General features: G+C 42.9%; 1 protein-coding gene and 1 pseudogene across 4 annotated transcripts in view; both read right to left on the bottom strand.

The window, feature by feature from the left end:
* The window catches only part of LOC126457732 (pleckstrin homology-like domain family B member 1), a 1,069,305-nt gene that overhangs the window by 1,043,351 nt on the left and 6,762 nt on the right, over window positions 1–19,192 (bottom strand). The gene's annotated exons all lie outside the window — the stretch shown is intronic.
* On the bottom strand, window positions 16,525–16,642 carry LOC126458974 (5S ribosomal RNA; annotated as a pseudogene).

The raw sequence follows: 19,192 nt of genomic DNA, 5'->3' as shown, positions 1-19,192 counted from the left end.
CAGATAAATATGATATAAAAGAAACTGTACATGGTAAACCCTAGTCCGATGTAACAGGTAACCCTAATCTGATCAGGGCAAATTAAAAAATAAATAAAATATGCGAGAGACATTGTTTAACCTCCGTAATGTCCGGAAGTTACAACAAATGTTTATATCAGAGAGTTTATATACGAAATTTAATACGTGTTTTGTCTCGTTTCCAGTACAATCACCATTGAGGATACGATATTTCCAGGATGAGTACTTCCGTCTTCACTCTAATGTGCACTTTTTTGGAAATTTCTTGATATTGGATTTTTTTGACGGACCGGGTTTCGAATCGGTAGCCTTGTTTTTCTCAGTCAATGTTATTTACTTGTTCCGGCGGGCATCCCGACACTACATGACCTCATCGCTGCAATTCCGCTGGCACCTCTCTCCTGCTTTCCTAAGCAGACATGCAGCAGGAGTTTCTGCTTAATTTGGAAAGTAAGACTCAGGTGCCTTCAGAATTAAAACTGTAAGGACTGATGGGTAAAGACAACGTCCCCAATTCGAGTCTCGATCCAGTACTAGTGGTAATCTTCCAGGAATTATCAGTGAGGTTTACCATTTTCCCTATCTTTTCTAAAAACTTCTGACTCGTGTTTGCCGAGCCGTGTGATTACCATCCGCAACAGTTCTCCATACAGGACAAAATAAATCCAGGGAAAACTGATTGTAATGCTTACTGTGAGACGTTGCAAACGATCCACAGATGGAATCAAAACTAGCTAGCAGACGTGCTTTCGTTAGGGGCTCACGGTATGCTGCGACATAAAAATAACTTCATTCACGATTCAAATATTATGCAACGGATTACCCCTCCCTCCTACAGTCTGGATTCTGCACCAGTTGACTACTACTCTTTTCCCGGAAATAAGAAAGTGGTTGCGCTTGTGTGTATCTCTTAAAATGTGACGATGTGGCTCGACAGACAGATGACAGTATTCCGTATAGGAAACAGGAAGCCTGGTACGCAACATGATAGATGTTTCAGTCGTTATAGAGATTGTGCAGAATGACAGTACATGTATGTGTGGTATCTATACATTACTTCTCATTTAAGACCTTATTGCAATTTTCCGTTTTAGTATGTGCCTTAATTTACTACCCAACTGGAAGCTAAGAATTTTGAGTAGTAAAAAAAAATGTCCCTACTATTCATCAGTGGCATCTGGATATCGCCCAAAATAAGTGTAAACATTCCCTACAAATGTCGATTAAAAAACATTGTTTCTCATTAGAACAGTGATCTCGGTGGTGGCTAGAAAGTCAAAATGTCAATCTCTTCTTTGCTGACTATGCCCCCTCGAAAGTGTTTCGCTTATACCACCATTTCGAACAGTTACAGAGAACCACTTTTGGCAGTAAGGTGCAATGCATCCGCTTCATGATAAGGAGAAAGGTACCAACGCAAATCGATCTGATTCCAACGATAGGCTACGAGTAATCTTTGCCTTATCTACCCGGCTTCAGTATCTGCAGCACGTAACGCCTTGTGAAACATCTCGCAATATCATGATATCCTAAAGTACTGATCACTTTTAATTGCAGAAATTTAATATACCCAAGCTACCCATGAAAACACAGGCTCGAAATGTCGTGCGGATGTGGGCACGTATCCATTAATTGTTAACGAAGGATATACAAGCATTTAGCCCTTCAGTCCCCTTTCTTTAAATTTTTTCTAGTTCCCTTGTGACAGTATTTCTACTACAAACGATGGTTCAGCTGACTTTTTTTTTTTAATCTAAAAAGACTGGCGAACGCTCGACAGTTTAGGAAACTGAAGGTCTCGCAGCTCTGCAACGTTATTTTGCTACAGCTCGGGCTCAGATACTGTTTCTTTTACCATACCAAGATGTTATGGACGACACTGCTGCGGCAGTAAATACACTTTGCGTTATTTCTCAGATGCACCTGCTTACAGACACTTCAGTTGCATGCGGAGGAGGTTCGCATCCGAAACGGGGGAATTGAAATGCGTGGACCAACATTTCCGCGGCTCTCAGCGCTTGGAACCACTCCATCGTAAGTAGTTTCTCATGTATATCCACGATAAACTCATTACTTTTACCGCTCAACAACAAGGGCATGAAGCTCTTTACATTGTAGTTCTTAAACTACACAGTTTTAATCGGCCTTGATTGCTCAGCTAACACACAGTCAGCCTGCAAACAAAGAATTTCTACCTGCAACAAAGAAAATAAATTTCCTAGAAATGCTAGAAATGTAGGAATAGCAGAAGCTTTTTTGCCTGCTATTAACGAGGTCGTAATTCTGTTTTGTACACACGTCTGGCGCATCTATAATATTAAAAAAGTGACAGTTGTTCACAATATGAGATTTTCTTTTTGTTTTTGAAGTTATTTTCAGTGATCTGTAAAACAATATTCAGTTTGTGATATGTTTACTGCAAGTGATAAAATAGGTATGAATTGTTTTTGACTGATTTTTGGCGTTAACTTCAAAAAATGTTCAAATGTGTGTGAAATCTTATGGGATTTAACTGCTAAGGTCATCAGTCCCTAAGCTTACACACTACTAAACCTAAATTATCCTAAGGACAAAAACGCGCACACCCATGCCCGAGGGAGGACTCTAACCTCCGACGGGACCAGCCGCACAGTCCATGACTGCAGCGCCCTAGACCGCTCGGCTAATTACGCGCTGCGCGTTAACTTCCATTTTTCAATTATTAATAATTTTCGGGTCGTAAATTACTCATTTTCTATTGAATATTAGTTCTACTTATAATTTTTGCGACATTTGGCTCATGCAAGTTACATTGGGTCTGTTCATTGTTACTTGGTAGATTGCAGCAGCAGAGTTTTCGGAGCGCTTCCACGCACATTTTAAAAATCGTAGATCTTAATCTGTACATGTGAGCTTGTGTAAGAAATGTCATGAATTACAACTAAACAGCACGGCCCTTGCATACTTCCCTCGTGGATTTCCTAGAGTCTGGATAACCAGAAAAATTGTGCTTCAGATCAAGAAATTGTAACTCAAACTTACAAATGAATGTTTTGTTTCCGGGTAGTACAGCGTGATTGTCAGCCCTTCCCATTAATTGGTTTCGTTTATAGAAGAGGAAGTTTCCAACATTCTATGGCAAAACAATGTGACTCCAAAATCTTCAGGAATTCACGGAAAAACACAAAAATTCAGTGAAGGATGTGTTGAATCTATGATAAGCATGCCCCGTTGCGCATCGTACAGTCCAAAAGAAAATTTGGTTGCTGCCAACTTACATCGTCTAACGAGAATACGCAGCACGTAGAGCTTACAGACGAGCATCAGTCCCCAGAAAACCAAATCTTATAAGCTTAGATCGGGAGGTTTTGAAAATTACGGAGCGAAACAACCGAATAACACAAGAGCATTGAATCCGTCCATATCAGAAATACACTTTTATGTTGAAAAACTAAACGGCCATTTCTCTTCACTATCGCGTAAAGAGCGATTTGATTTCCGTGATCGATAGGAAAACACTACGTGAAGTTCTTTGTTAGCCACGCGTTTGCTCACACAGTCCGAAGGTCACTGATCCAGATAAAATATGCGGAAGCAGAGCATTATGGTGTTACTTTTCGCACGTTTACTGATGATATTGATTTAGGATTGTACACTAATCTAACATCTGTTAAAGACATGCAAATTCCGATCCACTTGCTCTAATAACGACAGTACCAAATAAAGCTGTACTAAATTGCATCTCTGGCTATGTACAACTGCCACATCCTCCCGAGTGTCAAAGGCACTACTAGAGCATTATCAGTTACCTGAATATCGAATTTTTGCACATATCGTGCCACCGCAGCAGCACTTGTTCAGGTGATCGCGGACCGGAAACTGGTCACGGCCGTTTTATTACGTTTACAAATTCCTCCGATTTCGTCGATTTTGACGTAGTAATCGCAACAATGAAGGGCTCAGTAATGGTTATACCATATCTTACAAGGTGTAAAGTGTAGAGCCGTAACGACAGCTGTGGGGTAGATTGAGGATCGGTGTTTTAGGGTCACTTATTTTCCCTGCTGTATGTATTAGTATTTTCCATACTCCTTGTAACTACCATCTGTAGGCGGATGAACTGCAGCCGTGTCAGAGTGAGCTCAGAAAATCCATAGGCAGCTATGAACTCCATTGACGAAAATCGTTAAGCTGCATGTGACCATGATAATCCCTGATAAAACACAAGCAATCCTCAGAGTGTCAACACGTCACCGGTAAGATCCTCTATTCCCTTCCAGTTCCTCTCAAAGACGTAATTTTAATACTGGACGAGTGCTGAAAGTGGAATGAAAGGACTAAATGTGTGCCAGAAGTTATATGCGTAACTTAATTTTTTACAAGGAAAAAGTATTTTTATACCTGCTAATGGAAAATTCCTCTGAAACTAGTTCCGTCTTCAGTTACTGTGATGTCCTACAACAACAAACTGTAATAACTTGGCGTACCTTGACCTCGCCCTAATTTATTGTCTAAGATTCATAGCGGACACATTGTCCCTTCCTGTAGAAAACTATCTTCATTGTGCACAGTCGGTAGGATCGACTACAGGTGGCTCTGTTTACGCAATTGACCCCTTAACAGCCAATCCAAAAATAGCATTCGTACACCAGATCTTTACATTCTAAACCACTTTGTAGCCTCCCATTCCAAAACCGTTTATGTCAAATCGTTCTATTGGGCAAGAGCTCTCGCTTTACGTCTCAGACTCCATATATGTCCCATAATCTACACTCTCAACCTTGTTATTGGTGTTTACAAGATTTAAGCACTTGCACACTGTTTCTCTCTCCCCTCTTTATAGACTTTTTTTCGTCGTCGTCTCCTTTTAAGTTTTGATAGTACTCTACTGCATTGGCTCCTTACTTAGCTTGCATTTATCGCGAATCTCTTGCCCAACGTAAAGTCCCGAGCGACTGGAAAAAAGCGCAGGTGACACCTGTATATAAGAAGGATAGAAGGACGGATCCTCAAAATTACAGACCAATATCCTCAACATCGGTTTGTTGCACGATTCTCGAACATATTCTCAGTTAGAATATAATGAATTTCTTTGAGACAGAGAAGTTGCTGTCCATGCATCAGCAAGACTTTAGAAAGCATCGTTCCTGCGAAACGCAACTCGCCCTTTTTTCACATGATATCTTGCGAACCATGGATGAAGGGTATCAGACGGTGGCCATATTCCTTGACTTCCAGAAAGCTTGACTCGGTGCCCCACTGAAGACTCCTAACTAAGGTACGAGCATATGGGATTGGTTCCCAAATGTGCGAGTGGCTCGAAGACTTCTTAAGTAATAGAACCCAGTACGGTGTCCTCGATGATGAATGTTCATCGGAGGTGAGGGTTTCATCTGGAGTGCCCCAGGGAAGTGTGGTAGGTCCGCTGTTTTCTATCTACATAAATGATCTTTTGGATAGGGTGGATGGCAATGTGCGGCTGTTTGCTGTGGTGTACGGGAAGGTGTCGTCGTTGAGTGACTGTAGGAGGATACAAGATGACTTGGACAGGATTTGTGATTGGTGTAAAGAATGGCAGCTAACTCAGAATATAGATAAATGTAAGTTAATGCAGATGAATAGGAAAAAGAATCCCATAATGTTTGAATACTCCATTAGTAGCGTAGCGCTTGACAGAGTCACGTCGATTAAATATTTGGGCATAACATTGCAGAGCGATATGAAGTGGGAAAATCATGTAATGGCAGTTGTGGGGAAGGCGGATAGTCGTCTTCGGTTCATTGGTAGAATTTTGGGAAGATGTGGTTCATCTGTAAAGGAGACCGCTTATAAAACACTAATACGACCTATTCTTGAGTACTGCTCGAGCGTTTGGGATCCCTATCAGGTCGGTTTGAGGGAGGACATAGAAGCAATTCAGAGGCGGGCTGCTAGATTTGTTACTGGTAGGTTTGATCATCACACGAGTGTTACGGAAATGCTTCAGGGACTCGGGTGGGAGTCTCTGGAGGAAAGGAGGCGTTCTTTTCGTGGATCGCTACTGAAGAAATTTAGGGAAACCAGCATTTGAGGCTGACTGCAGTACAATTTTACTGCCGCCAACTTATATTTCGCGGAAAGACCACAAAGATAAGAGAGATTAGGGCTCATACAGAGGCATATAGGCAGTCATTTTTCCCTCGTTCTGTTTGGGAGTGGAACAGGGAGAGAAGATGCCGGTTGTGGTACGAGGTACCCTCCGCCACGCACCGTATGGTGGATTGCGGAGTATGTATGTAGATGTAGTTGTTATAACACAAATGAGCTAGTCATTACAACATAAACTATTTATGTGCTGGCATATTATTTTTAATTGTCACGCAAAAGTAAGATGCCTGGCCTGATTTAATAGGTGATCGGAGTGTAACTGAAGGCCTATCTTTAAGTTGCAGGGTGGCCGTTTGCCGAGGCACTGCCGGTACAGAGACGGGCAGTTCGCAGCCGAGTCCCGCGGGAGGTGTAAGAAGAGGCAGCGGCCGCTTGGCACGGAAACATAGGAATGCTGCGACTCAAGGTCGCGCTAGGCCGCCGCCGAACCCCCACCTCCTCACCCTCCGGCCTACCTGCCGACAACACCCACTGCACAAGCCGGCCGGCCTTAACACGGCATCGTCGGACGTGGGCGGGAAACAAAACGTACACACAGAGTAGACATCATCATCTTATTCTGTATCTCAGTTGTTCGCTGTGCGTCTCAGAGAGAGTGTGTGTGGAATTAAAATCTTTGGTTTATCACATACACAAATAGATTAGACATAGTTCTCCGCGAAGTTCTTCACTGTGAACGGCGCGCTAGTTCCAGTCCTCGTAGTACAGAAACGATGCCTTACATCGCAACAACCCGAAATTTAGTGGTAAAATGGCCAGTGGGTACACCGTCGACAACTGAATACAGATCAAGTATGAAAACAGGAAAAAGTTGTACTGAACTGTGAAAAAGAGGTCAAAATAAAAACAGGATATGGTCCAAGCTCAAGATGTGAAACATCGAGCGCATTAGTATGGCGTGGCCGTTGTGGTTGTGTGGTCACGGTTTTAGACAGTGAAGGGGGAAGTCCGTGTTCTCTTCTATCTTGTGAACTGTCCGTTCGGTCATTGACGTGTCTCTTCTCCATCTGCAGCCTTCACAATTGCTATACCATACATTGGTTGTAGAATATGAGTCATGTGGTACGAATATGTAACCATCCCAAGTAAATGTGATGAATACTAAGAGCAGGTGGGACGCCACATAGACTTCTCACAGAATTGAAAACAACAAATAAACGGGTGTGTATTATGTTACAACGAAGCAATTCAACAGCCAAAACTTGCAAAACGCAAGGCAAGTGTCATAACATGTGGTACTTGGGTAGAACAAATACAAGGTACGTATGTCCGGAGGTCCCTTCCTTTCATCCCGCTGTTACAAACGGACGTTACACCACGACAGACAGAAATTTCAATACAGGGAACAGACGCTTTAATGACCGGGTGGGCAGTTCATAGAGCTGTGAAAAAAAAATATTGAGGCACGACAGATTTAAACACGGACCTACCCCTTCACAGTCCAACGCTGTGAGCACACAACCACGACGCCCTGATTATCCATACCCGCTCGACGTTGCACATCTTGCGTTTAGAGCGCTCACTGTTTCATTTTGCTTCTTTTTTCACAGTTCAATACACCTTTCTGTTTTCATGCTTCATCTATGTCCAGTTTTTGACGGTATGTCTACTGGACCATCTACCCACTAACTTTGAGGGGGTGGGACGGGGAGTTTCCCCTGTTAGGAATAAGGCCAACTTAAAGTACACCCTGTCTCAAGTGAAGACATGGGAGGAACTTGCAGAAGATGGTAAATGTTGCGTCAAACTGTTTCTACCATCGTTTCTGCGAGTGAAACAGAACGTCTTACACACAGACACCAAGCAATAAGCACAAAAGCTTCGCATCCACTTCAAACCACACAAGGAAAGAAAGGGAAGGGAATGGAAAGCATTTACCTTAAGCGATTTAGGAAAACCACGGAAAACCTTAATCTGGATGGCAGGACGGTGACCTGAACCATCGTCCTCCGAAATAGAAGACCACTGCATCAACCACCGCGCAACCTCGGTCGGTTATTGCAATCTAATGTGGCTCATACGGACGCAGTTTACATGCAAAATTTGGATGAAATATGAATTTGAAAGGTGTACTACACACAGCAAACATGAAGTTAAGCACATGCACTTTGTTTCTAACTTATATTTCACTAACATCTAAAACACTTTGCTTCGGTTCATTCAAGCGCTACATTCGTTTTGCAAAAATTTTAAAGCATTGAGGTCCCAGTACAACAGTTACGTAGCACGTGCTTCTTTAGAAAATGATAACATAGGTCATTGTATTGCAAGATTTCACTTTTTTAATTTAAATGTTTCTCTTATCAAATTAAAGCTTCTTTAACAGTTCATTTTCCACTTAGTAAGTAAAAATTTGTTTAACAGCATTTAAGGAGAAAGATTAACAATACCGTATTGCGAAACCAACATATTTGATTTTTACTTTCAGTTATCGAGATATTTCAAACTGATTTGTAGTTACTCGCAAGGTTACTACAATCTAGCAATAGTTAAAGTTTCCTCTATACGATAAAATAGAATCTTCTGATTTGGAATACGTCTATACTTCGTGGCAGTGTCGCATCCACGAAATTATATTCGCTGCTTACACTTTTAACTGCGTAGCAGCTACTCATGTTTTTAATGGCTTAGGAGACGTTATCAGAAACATTGCCCCATGAGACAGTCTTTTATTGAGTTAGTGGAACAGCTGCCCTGATGAGTCAGAACAGAAATCTATCACCAGTCCATTATCTACACGTTAAGAAATGAAAGCCTGTTACTTCTGCGAGCTGTGCCGCACCAGCAGTACGCCGAGTAAAATAGTATACAGACGAAACTACAGTACTTAGAAAACCTTCCTCCGCGGATTCTGGTTAGCATCTTTACTTTGTATTGCCGAAATCGTGAGAACGATGACTTAAGTACGAATGATCTGACACTATTGCGTATGAAAGTAAATCCCAAATTATTTAAAAAAATGTTTTTAAGACACGTCTTCAACAGAAGATGAGTGGACGCGTTTGTTCACCTCGAGTGAGACGATTAGAGAGACAGCACTGAAAGTCGGATAAATAAAATAGGGAAAACTACAACTTTCGCATGAAAAGCTACCAGACACATTCGAAGGAGTGGATTTTCTCCAAAAATATGTTCTATATCACGAAAATCACGCAACATTGCCTCCAACACGCATTGTCTGTCTTCTCACATCTGTATCAGTAAGAGTCACAAGTAGTATCAAAGGCTTTTGCGGTTGTAATGGGGGACTTAGTAAATAAAGTTCTGACAAGGAACGTACCATCCGAATATAAAGTAAGTTTGAAGATAAAATCACTTTCCAATCTCCCGCTTCACGTTACGAATGACCAATGTTTCGAGCAGCACTCAGGTTCATTTCTACGTGATGAACGACGTCCTCTTCGAAGTCGAGAGTGCGGCGCGTCCGTGGAGTGCCAGTAAACCCTCCCAGTTGCGAACTTTCTAGTTTATCGCAGCCAATGTGGTCGGAAGAAATTGGTACCTGGTTGCATAATTACAACAGCACCTGACGATGGCGCCGTCTTCTCAGTTTGTGAGCGTAAAGTGAAGCGAGAGATTTGAACGTGGTCCGACGGTGTTCATTATCGAAACAACATCCTCTCCATAAGTTCTAGAAGCCTGTAGTAGGGATTGAGCTCCCAATCCCAAAAAGTAGTGCTTAGTACATGGTAACTAAGAGAGCGAACAAAGCCTCCGTACGCCAGTTAATGTCTCTTATTCTCGCGGTCCCTATGCGGGCTATTTGATGGAAACACCAGAAAGCGGCACTGGCCACCACTATAATGACAACGGTCCTCAAAATTTAGCCAGGAGGGTCCCGCGAAAACAGCTCGCCTGTTTCTATCAACTTCCATTTAAATTCACTGGAACATATCCGCGACGCTTTTCTGTGCAATAATACCGATCTGTTACTATTCTAAAAGTGAATGCTTATCATTTTGAGTCTGCATCTGGTACACGTCGGTTATTTAGAACTGAAAAAATCGAAACCCGCTTAACGTGGACTTAGAAACATTTAGGTAAATCAAATGTGCCATCTCGCATTATTTAGTTCATGAATTGAAGAAACCTGCAGATATCACAAGAAATTCCAACTCTGAAGCTTAACTTCCCCAGATGAAGATGTGAGTGCTGCAAACTTCTCCTGTAGGTCTGAGAGCAGATAAGGCAGACAATGGCTAGATGTCCGACGGGTGCGAAGCAACAGGAATCCCAACAGCAGAAAATGTCCAGCGTTCGACGCTAAGCACCTTACACTATTAGAAATATCTGAATGAGACATTTGCAAATACTAACAGTTCGTTACACATGCGTAGACCAGGAGCATTTCTTGAGGCCGTGTTTACTTCCAGTATAGGTAAACTTTAACAAATAATAACAAGTAAGAGGGCTAGTTTGGAAGCAGGCTTGAATAATTACTGTCATAGTAAAATACTGTGTAACCAACATACTGAAAAGAAAGTAATACTAATCAACAATGAATTCATACAAACTGTACGTGGAGTATTATATTTAAGGCAGTTTGAGAGAATTACTGGATGGGCAGGAAAGGAGATTAGCAAGAATGAAATGCTTTCGGCAGTCTTAATATGATTCTGAAAACAAAGCTTCTGATTTGTCTGGAAAGGAAAAATCTTGTTACCAATTTTGACCTAAGGCAGAAACAAATATTTAACTGCGATAACCATTCAAAAACTGGTGTCTCGCCGATGCATAATGGAGAAACATACGCTGTGAATTAGTAGCAAAAACATAAAAGCGATTTTATCGCGAAATATATTGGACTGTGATATGTAATTATGAGTGAAACTGAAATGGAGTTTTTCGGACGTAAATAAGATAAATGGATTCTAGTTGGGCTAAGTTTCTTTTTTTTTCTTTTTTTTTGCTATATTTCAAAAGATAAGAGAGTCTAGGTGTAGAGTGATTAGCAATCAAAACGTCCTCGGTCGCCGGTTAGAACTCCGCCACTGCTTAAATTTCAAATAAAAATCATTAGCAACGGCCTAGGACGTCACCCTCATTCTGCCAATGGCCTATGTCAAAGAGGGCAGAGGAGCTGACAGAGGTTCAGAGCACACACTTGCCCTCGGTGTAATGAAAATTGCGCCCACTGAAATTTTCTCCCACAATTCATGAGTAAGTCCTGGATGTTGTACTTTTCTCCAGAGAGACTTTTCATGTGGAAATAACATACTTGCTCTTCCGTTGTCGGTAGTACAACTTTAATCCACTATCTTGCCTGCTGATTCGAATTCTACGGTCACGTTTGCAGGTTTTCATTTTGGGTATTTTCCACCAAATTTCGGAGAAGAGGGATGTATGTCTTTTTTTCTTTTGTTTGGCAATAATGCAAAGGCAACTGGATGGATGTTTGTCTCTTTGTTTGTCCTCTAAGTCAGCGTGAACGGTGAATATTTGCGGAAACTGTTAGATACGGCACTATAACTTACCACCCACAAAAATGTTATGTTTATTTCTTAGAGCCCCTCTCCCTGCTCTTCCGCTAAAAACTATTATCCTTTCTCCTAATACGTCGTCACTCAACTGAAAACAGCTGCCATCGTTCATTGCTAGTGACTCTGCTTTGAAGTGCGTCTCTGGTCTCTCATTGCCCTGTGGTTTTTGCCGCTGGTAGAATAAAGTTGTTCGTCGGTTGCTGCTCTGGCATTTTAGTGACAAAATCATACCCTCGATCATGTAGGCATCCCAGCTCTTCAGAAAATATTTTGGAAATCCCTTCCTCTCCTGCCCATTTCTTCGCCTGGTTCAACGTCATCCTTACTTCCAAACGAGCATCATCCGGAGCTCCACAATGATGCTCGAGTGAAAAAAGAATTCTTGGTTTTAAGCATTTCTCGGCAGTGGTTTGTTTCCTGCCTTGAACAGCGCCACGTCACAGACCCGTCTTCTTTCGCTCTTTTCACCATGTAAGAATAACCTTCGTAGTGGCAACGTGGCTTACCGTGAATGGTCGTTGAAATTTCCATATCCGAACTATTGTTAGAGAAATACATTAGTCGCACGATATCCTCTCTACGACTGCTGGAGCGGTACTAAGGCTCTTTGTGCAGACAGTCGGCTACTATTGTAGATGTGTTCCATCGGGGTGCAGTTTGGCCGTGTCTAGGGAGTAGTTAGTTAGAAGAGTAATTACGACGGCCTGGGCGCAGATAAGCGGTGACACAAAGGGACCAAATATTGGGATTTCATAGATTCCTGGTTGGCCGCAAATTTCACTAGGCGCAGTTTTCATGAGTAAAGAGGCAGCAAAACGGTTATTCACGTTGGTGTGAATGTGTGGCGATATACCGTCAGGGCTCAGGAAAAACAACATCCACCCAATACCGAAGGTTGGAAGAGCTAAGTAGTACGGGAATTATCGCACAATCAACTTTACAGCTCATGCATCCAAGACACTGACAAGAATAATACACAGAAAAATGAAGAACGAAATTCAGGATATTTTAGATAACGAAACAGTTTGGTTTTAGGGAAGGTAAAGGCACCAATGAGACACTTCTTACATTACAGATGGCAATGGAAACAAGAGTGAAGAAAAATTAAGACACGCTCATAGGATTTGTCGACCTGAAAATACGTTCGGCAATGTAAAACAGTGCCAGATGTTCGAAACTCTGAGAAAAATAGGAGTAAGTTATAGGGAAACACGGGTAATATACAGTATGCTCAAGAGCCGAGCGGGAACAGTAAGAGAGGAAGACCAAAAACGAAGTGCACGGATTAAAAAAGAGTGTGTGACAGGAATGTTGTCTTTCTTCCATACTGTTCAATCTATACATCGAAGAAGCAATGGCGGAAATGAGAGAAAAGTTCAAGATTGGAATCAAAATTCAGGGTAAAAGGATATCAATGGTAAGATTTACTGATGACATTGCTATCCTGAATGAAAATAAAGAATTACAGGATCTGGTCACTAGAGTGGACAGTTTAATGAGTACAGGATACGAATTGAAAGTAAATCAGCGAAGGACGAAAGTAATGAGAAGTAGCAGAAATGAGAAAGCGAAAAACTTAACATCTAAATTCGTGATCCCGAAGAAGTTCAAGTTAAGGAATTCTGCTATCTAGGCAGCAAAATAACCCATGACGGACGGAGCAAGGAGGGATAAAAAGGACGCTAGGATTGGCAAAAATTGTGTTCCTGGTCGAGAGGTCTATTGGTATCAAACGAAGACCTTAATTTGAGGAGGAAATTTTTGAGAATGTACATTTAGAACACAGCATTGTATGGTAGTGGAACATGAACTGTGGAAAAACCAGAAAAGATTCTAAGCATTTTTATCAAAACTAGATATGATTGTCTTATTGGAATTTCAGGCTCTGATCGGTATTTTTTATTTTCAATAATCGGTTTCAGGCTAGCTGCCCATCTTCAGATCATATATTGCAGTTATAGAGTAACCTTTCAGTACAGAACTATTGGTTAGCTGTTATGACAGCGGTCAGAGACTGAAATGCCAATTTTTACTCGAAGCACTTGACATGCGGTTTTACGGAAGATGCGGTAAAGAATGAGGAGCTTCTCGGCAAAATCTGCTAGGAAACTAATAAATGGAAAACACTGGCAAGAAGGGAGAGACATCTGTTAAGCTATCAGCGAATAACTTCCGTGCCGACCGGAGTGGCCGAGCGGTTCTAGGCGCTACAGTCTGGAACCGCGCGACCGCTACGGTCGCAGGTTCGAATCCCGCCTCGGGCATGGATGTGTGTGATGTTCTTAGGTTAGTTGGGTTTAAGTAGTTCTGAGTTCTAAGGGGACTGATGACCTCAGATGTGAAGTCCCATAGTGCTCAGAGCCATTAACTTCCGTAGTAGTAGAGGGAGCTGTAGACGGTACAAACCGTAAAAGAAAAGATTGATTGTAATACACCCAGCAAATAACTGAGGACGTATGTTGCAAGTGTTACTCTGAGATGAAGAAGTTGCACAGGAGAGGAATTCGTGGTCGGCCGCATCAAACCAGTCAGAAGACTGATGACAAAAAGGAAAAAAAGACAGGAGGCCAGTGGAAGTCAAATGAGCAATGATGAATAGTTTCAGGGCTTCTTAATCCAGTCGCACGCAGTATATGAGGAAGTTTTATTATGTTTACAGAGTCATCGAATACAAACATGTCTCAATTTCCTCGCACGGTAAAGGAAGGGGCTACCAAAACACGATTTTAGAAATACCTTACAGTTGCATTTCGGGATCTTCATTTTTAACAGCAGGACGAGTTAAGGAGTATACAACAAACTAGACTGGAGTTAAGATCTACGTCTAGTGCATAAACCGGCCAGTTGGCGCGCTGAATCGTGGAAGACTGCATGTGTAGTTTGTTCTTTCTCAACTTAATATAGACTTTAGAAGCAACAGTATCCATGAAATCAAGAGCTTCTGCATGGCGTGAAAAAAACTGCGTGAGGTGTGCAAGAAGTATAACAGGAATAACTGGACTCATCTTTTCCGACCAAAGTCTAACTTCTGAATGGTATGTAGACAATATACTGCAAACATTTAGTAAATAACTAACAAGTAACAAAGGGGCCTATAGCTATTTCATGCAGACCAATGTAAGAGTTCACTTTTCCAATGCTTCTATGACAGTTTTTTTTTCCCCGACAGGTCAGTTACAGTACTGATGTCGAGCAACAGAATGTGGATTGGTCAGTCGACGCACTACCATTTTACATTAAAGTCACAGTTTTGATCTGTGTACAGCTCACTCCTAACTCATCCAACTTATCTTCGGTTTATCTCCCCATAGCAGCTTGAGCAGCTGGCCTCGCCAAATGCGGAGACATTAGCGCCCGCGTGAGATCAATAACAAAAAAAGACGTCCCACTTAAATTCAGAGTCACAATCCGCTGAAATTTTGATCCGCGCCTTGATAGACAAAACTCCCTCCTTCGCTTTACGTGATACCTCTGAGGAGCGAAGGCATTATCTGTTCTCTGTGTCCCAGCGAGCAGAGCTTTGCTCCTTTCTGAGCAGTTGGCAGGGGACCTATTTTTTTGAGGTGGGAAGCATGCGAATACCAGTCACTCGAGGTCATAAAACTCGGAGACGCAGCCGTCTCAAGACCATTCTTAGGACATCAGCGGCTGTAGCTACAGCGGTTATCGCGTTCGGCTCCAGACACTTGGCGCCTGTAGCCTCGTTACGGTTTTGCTGATCGCGCCTTGGGACAGAGAAGCGTAATGACGTGGCGCGAGCAACTGTTTCCAGCTGGAGCTATGTAGCAGCCAGCTAGACGCCCTTAACAGTGTCTGCAAAATGCAGAGCTTGGACTTAGCTTTTACATTAACAGCATTCCGTAGCCCCTATTTGTTTACTAATGTCTGTTCGCTTTTAAGTGTAATGTTTCGCCCTGCAGTATATTCTTGGCTGCGAACGTATCTTTTTGAAGACTGTTCTCGGCGTATGAGTGTTCTTTGTCGTTATACACGAATATTTTAATGATAACGGTTCTTCATTCTGAGTTTTAACACCTGCACAACACCTCAGCTTTTAGTAAATTTCGAACACGCTGCAAGTAGGGACGAATTCGATTGCTTTACGCAGTCGAGGGACCAGAAACCATAATTTTCACACGACACCAACACATGGTGGGGGCACTTTCCTCCTCTCACTTCCACGTAGTGACTATCAAGTTCTGAGTACTAGCAAGCCTACTTTGAAGAATTGCTTGCACGATTTGCTGATACGCTGCCAGTCAAATATTCTGTGATATAACTTGTCGACCACTTTTTCGTCACTTGATATTTTCTACTGACGCCTAGACCCCCCGGTAATAAGATCCAGGCCCCTTTTGATTCTATATCATGACGTTCGGAGGCTTTTATTGCAACATATTTGTTCTTCATAAAACACTCAATATTACAGCTCATGAACATTTACTGTAATCCTACTGAAATGTTCGTAATCTAAACAATAATATTCGTTTCAGTTAAACGTATCCGTATTTATGTCACAGTTTTGACGAATGTTTGTGTAAAATTCGTGCCTGATTTCAGGAAGATCCCGAGTTCAAAGCGGAACATTTAACTACATCTGTAAATGGTGCAGCGTAATATTCGTTCAGTGGCAAGACATACTGTTACGGTGCAGACATTGCGATTTTCGAGTGGCGTTCAGCAAGTAAACTCCTCCAGCACAGACCATGAAGGCCCAAAGGTACCGACCGGCCGTCGTGTCATCCTCAGCCCACAGGCGTTACTGGATGCGGACATGGAGGGGCATGTGGTCAGCACACCGCTCTCCCGGCAGTATGTCAGTTTCCGAGACCGGAGCCGCTACTTCTCCATCAAGTAGCTCCTCAGTTTGCCTCACAAAGGCTGAGTGCACCCCGCTTGCCAACAGCGCTCGGCAGACCGGATGGTCACCCATCCAAGTGCTAGACGAGCCCGACAGCGCTTAACTTCGGTGATCTGACGGGAAGCGGTGTTACCACTGCGGCAAGGCTGTTGGCCAAAATACTCAACAAGTAAGGCAACATTCTTTTCTGAAAATAGGTTGGTTTCATTCAGAGTTCCAGTACACCATAATACTCCCCGCTCTTTTGGCTACGAAACCCTATTTGCAACATAATCTCTGTTCAATGAGACCAGCCTTACACCATCATCCACGTACTGCTTCCAGCGGAGTGCACCCTTTATTGGGCCAAACAGGTGGCAGTCGGACACTGAGAGGTCTGTGCTGTAGAGGTTTGTGAGCGCCTATCGGGTGTGCAGACTTGTCAGACCTTGCGTTGTTATGGAGGCGAGCAGTCCACCTGCATTTTTGTGACAACGAACACGCGAAGTCGTTTCTTCAATTTCCTGAGGGTAGCACAATACACTTCAGTTTTTTAATTGCAGTGTCCCAGAAGGCCGTCTCTCGAACTTTAGGCTTTGAAGTTTTTCTTCGGAGAGGTGCTATGGCGCCACTCCATGGATTGCTGTTTTGTTTCCGTTTCGAAGTGATGAACCCCGTTTTATTACTTGTGACAATGTTCGACAAAAATTTGTCATGATCAGCCTTATAGCGCGCAAGCTATTTCGCACGGATGTCTGACGTTGCTCTTGATGGTCTTCTGTTGGGCGGCGATGAAACCAGCGGGCTCACACTTTCGAGTACCCCAACTAGTGGAGGAATGTGTCAGCGCTACCAACAGATACTGCCATTTGTGCAACGAGTTGTTTGTGATCCGTCGATCACATCTAATGAAGGTGTCCGCATGTTCAACACTTCAGGAGTGATAACTGTATGCGGCCTGCCGGCACCCGGGAGATCGGACAGGTTTGCTCGACCTTGTCGTGATAACAGGCCTCGCCCAACGACTGACCGTGCTTTTGTTCACTGCCACGTCTCCGTAGGCATTCTGTAGACGCCTTAGACGCCTAAAAATATCTGCGATGCTCTGGTTTTCCGCCAAAAACAAACTAAACGAACGCTACATATAGTGCCGCCACCTATCAGAACTTAATGAAAGAATAGCGGCTGAAGCGAGAATATTCAACTACGTCCCACAACAAATTCCGCATTTTTTCCAACCGAAATCAGCCGAGAAAGAAACTGTATCGCATAACCTACTGAACGTCTCTCGTATCTGCTCAGTTTCATGTATTGTACAATCTGCATGATCGCCTCTTGTGCGTGCATATCGCAGCGAAATGCGGAAGATCTGCAGAGGGTCGAGGCTTGGTGCAGGAATTGACAGCTGAGCATCAACAGAACTGAGACGAATTAAGCATAAATACTCTTCTACTGTATGACTACACGATTGGCGAACCATCGCTGGAAGCAGTCATGCCCAGAAAATGTCAGAGTATGCGCACGGAATCGTTTATACTGGAGCGAGCAGGCAAAGCTAATTGTTGGGAAGGTAGATACCGCAAAAACAGCAATCCAACTATGGAGGTTTCTTGGAAAAACCTCATTCGAGGGATACGAAAGTATCTTGAGTGTCTGACCGTTATTACAAAGGTTTTATGGACGAGGTAAGGAGCCAAAGAATAGCCGCGCTTTTCATCACAGGTTCGTTTAGCGAGTGCCAAAGCGTCACGAAGATGTTCATATAACTCCAGCGGCAGACGTTGCAAAACAAGCGTTGTGCGTCATGGCGTAGTTTCCAGTTAAAATTCAGAGAGCATACGTACCTAGACAGTCCCCGACTACAAAAATATTTGTTAGGGATTATGTCAGTTACAGCCATGCAGTTTGTTGCAAATGGTAGTTTCATCATGAAGATTTTTACAGATATCTTCTGTAACTGCTCTGACAGCATCTCGTTTCTTTTCTGTCTTGTTACCATGGGTAATGTTTCAACAAAATGGTGTACCGCCACACTGGGGATTTTTTGTTCACCAGTTCTTGGATGAAAACATTCTGGACAGATGGATCGGTAAAGACAGTCAAGAATCAAGGCCACCATGATCACTAGACAAACTCTTCTTCAGTTTTTTGCTGTGTTACGTCAAGGATGAAGCGTTCAGTCCACCAGACCCTGAAGCGTGAACTAATAAGAGGTGTAGTGGAGACGGTGACTGAAGAGGTGCTGGAAGAGACTTGGATGATGATGATGATCGGTTTGTAGGGCGCTCAACGGCGCGGTTATCAGCGCCCGTACAATTTCCCAACCTTTGCTCAGCCCAATTTCGCCACTTTCCTGGATGATGATGAAATGAGGAGGACAGCACGAACACCCAGTCATCTCGAGGCAGGTGAAAATTCCTATCCCCGCCGGGAATCGAACCCGGGACCCCGTGCTCGGGAAGCGAGAACGCAACCGCGAGAAGAGACTTGGAGAGGAATTGAGTATCGGCTAGGCGTTCTACGACCAACAAACGCAGCACATGTGAAAGCGCACCCATAAAAAACGGTGTTACTTAAGGTATACTATTTGCGCTTTATGTAGCGCAAAAATGCTCACCAAGTATTGCTTGCTCCTAACAATGTCTCGCAAGAAAAGCAATGCTGATATAATTAAAGAGGTTTTATCGCTCACTCAGAATTACAAATAATCTTTCTTCTCGCGCAG

The sequence above is a fragment of the Schistocerca serialis genome, chromosome 2, assembly GCF_023864345.2.
Source record: "Schistocerca serialis cubense isolate TAMUIC-IGC-003099 chromosome 2, iqSchSeri2.2, whole genome shotgun sequence".
Taxonomy (NCBI): domain Eukaryota; kingdom Metazoa; phylum Arthropoda; class Insecta; order Orthoptera; family Acrididae; genus Schistocerca; species Schistocerca serialis.
This window is presented reverse-complemented; position numbering and strand designations above follow the sequence as displayed.